The following is a 3,327-nucleotide window of genomic DNA, read 5'->3' as shown; positions in this document are numbered from 1 at the left end:
TAACCGAGGAAACTGGAAGCAAATCCCAGTTAACGCCAACGGTAAAACCTAGTGCTTGCGCATGCTCTCAAGAACTTGAGCATCTCCATATTCATCAAGGTTTTACCAATATCCGTGTCAAGGATCCTGGCAACACAACATACCACCATGATGAATGGTGATGGATGATGCAGATGCAAAGGAAGATAACACTTTCTCAGATTTCACCTTAGCGAGGCCAAGGGAACAAAATCTGGATGATCGACCAAGAGACATATAGCACTCCGCTTCTAATGTTCTCCTTGATGTGCTAGTGTATCCCATTCATAAATATGGTTTGATATATAGAACATCAAGTAAAAGGTCGGACTTCGGGAGCACCAAAATCCGTAAGGATTAACTATGGAGGTAAATCCTACGAAATCCTCATGGGGAGGTGGCCAACTTTCTTCAATCGAGATACTACAATAATAGGTCTTCCGGCTGGATGTGTTGGCCACGACATCCACTTACCGGTTATCGAGGTGCCAATATTATAGTTCTTGGAAAATGCTCCAACCATCGTATCTGCCTGCAATTCAGATCTGGTTGGTGTCAGGATATTCCAGACTCATCGAGTCTAGAAAGGAAAATGAAAGTTCGCAACACAATTCAACGAGACGACGTTGCGAGATTCTCGGGGAATGAACTGCGATAGCAAGCTCAAAAACATGAGCTGGTTCTGCTACAACATGTGAACACGTTGTCCCAGACAAGTATGACCACATAGTAGTCTTATAATAAAACACTAGCAAGTTCTGGTGGGGAACCATCATTGAGGATATTGGAATCTTGTGCATGACCTAGGATAGCACAACAACTTCTTTTCATGGAACAGGTCAATCAGTGGCTTAGTGTGCTATGGAATTCATATGGAATGAAGATGATCAGTCTATCGGACCATGGAATACTTCACATGTGCATGACTAACTTGGGATGATTCCAGAGGAAGCAAAACTAACTTTCTCGAACTCACGGCGGCAACTTGCACCAAATGCACGTGAATCAGAGGAAGTCACTTCTTTATCCAACATATGCTTCATGAGCTAGCATGAAGAGATGCTTTCAAAAGTTTCCAACACTCGCTTAATGTTCGACAAAATCATGGAGAGGACATGGATGTTGTCGATGGGCTCAACAACAATTCATCCAGGTTTCCATATAAATGGAAATCCATAATTAAGTGAACACGGTGATAGCATTGGTCAAACCAAAGGATGTAATGGTGTATGCTCGAGGAATCAACCACGAGTAAGACAACATTACAAATATCATTGGTTCTAACTTGATTTGATGATAGCCCATACTCAAATAAAAGATTGGATAAGATGATAGGTCCATTAACTGATCACGAGGGTCAACCGATGACAATACAATCTTTCTTCAACACACACACACAAAAGATATCCCTTAACATGAACTAAGTCAGACAAGCTTTTATCTTCCAACTCTCCAAGTTGTTGTTTAGCTTAACCAACTAGCTCGGGGGTATCCAACACAGATTCTTGGAGAATGGATGGTTTAGAGAAAACACAACATGATCACGAACTCAACATAGCGGTCAGGGAACAACCTGGTAATACTTCCGAGAAGATATTCGGAAAATCACGAACCACCGATATGTTATTAAGCTCAAGAACAATCTTGCTTTTCAGGGAAAGACGATATGATCAAGGAGCAAGGGATTGTCACAATCCTAACTCATTGGTCGATGAGTGCAACCGGAGATATGGACTTGGTAGCATGATCAATCTTAGAATGGTAGCTCAAAAACCAACACGCTAGGAATAAGAATATTGTCCATTTACTACAAAGCAACGAGTTGCTCGGAGTATTGATTTCACACATCACAATTCACTTGTCGGCATTCCGGTTACAACAACACGGAACCGAGGAATGAATAACGATGGCGAGAAGTATCACTGTATCAAGAGTTCATAGGAGGTTGTGCAATTACTATGATATTCCTAACATAAAGAGGGCAATACTTAAGGGTTGAACAGAATCAAAAGCTGGATTGTCACTTTGATCTGCGGAATACAACTGCTTTGACCCAATCCTGGATATGGATGAGGTACTGGAGTTTGTTTCTCCTAGTCATTCCGGAATGGAATGGCTTGACGGATCACATGAATAATAGGCATCGATAACACCAATGCACAACTACTCTTGACCAGCAATTGATGGACGAGGTTTAGAATACAACTAAAGAAGAACAACTCAAGGGAACATAAAATTTTTCTGAGTTATGGATGCATGGATTAGCATGTTATTTCTTCCGGATAACCCATGCATAAAGGTAGGACTGGCAGATTCACAATGCAGAATGGAGAACTCATCAAGAGCACTCTGGTTGTGATCTTTTGATCCAACAAACTTCTGCCATAAGTGGTTCATAGTATTTGGAAGGAGGAAATACCACGGATCTCGAGGACTATCACAAAGGTTACTAATATCCTAAAGGAACTAGCAACACTATCAACATGAGATAAGCAGAGTAGATCTTGGGCCAAGAACCCAGGAATAGAATGCCTACTAACTAAACGGCATCATGGGACGCTTTCGAGAATGGTGGCCAGAATGATCACACTGGGGATGCAAAGCATTGCTAGATTACCAGGTGATACTCTTGACACCTAGGGTCATAATAATAGCTCCAACACAAATGCCGAGGCAGCGGAGTACCTCAACAGACGGATTAGTGTGCTTAAACTGGCCCAAAAGGACATCGGGAACTGGGAGGAAGGATTTGCAAATGCATAAGATTTTTTAGAAACCTGAGATGACTCGGACAGCATAACGACTGTAAATGCTCAAATTGTTTTGAGACATCCTGCAAAAATGGTGGCATAACCACTCAACATCACAATATCAAGGTTCTGAGACCAATTATGAACATATGGAAGTAGTAGGAACTGAACTGAGGCTTGAACTCAACAATCCTAGGCAACTACGGTTTAGTAACACGTCATCCTGAGAGACAGAAGAGAAGCCTAGTACTTAACCCCGTAGAAAAGATAAGATGACTCAGATCAGAAGGTCATGAGGATAAGGAGTAAAAAGAGCCTTATGTTCCCTACCACAATCAATTCCCCTACATAACTAAAGCATTTCTAGACACAACTTCGACCGGTTTGGCTTGGTAATCCTACAGGCAGTCAGGCTCTGATACCAAAGCTGTCAAGACCCCGATTCCAAGTCACATCGATCTAGTCGGTAACACCTCATATCACTTTGCGGCCTCACGCACGGTATTCCCATGGGTGTCGCCTTACCATGGCCCGGGACCGTTTGCGCCTTTTGGCTCAC

Source organism: Triticum urartu, chromosome 4A (genome assembly GCF_056163025.1).
Source record: "Triticum urartu cultivar PI428250 chromosome 4A, HENAU_Tu73, whole genome shotgun sequence".
Classification (NCBI taxonomy): Eukaryota; Viridiplantae; Streptophyta; class Magnoliopsida; order Poales; family Poaceae; genus Triticum; species Triticum urartu.
The sequence above is the reverse complement of the archived record's forward strand: the minus strand, read 5'-3'. Positions refer to the sequence as shown.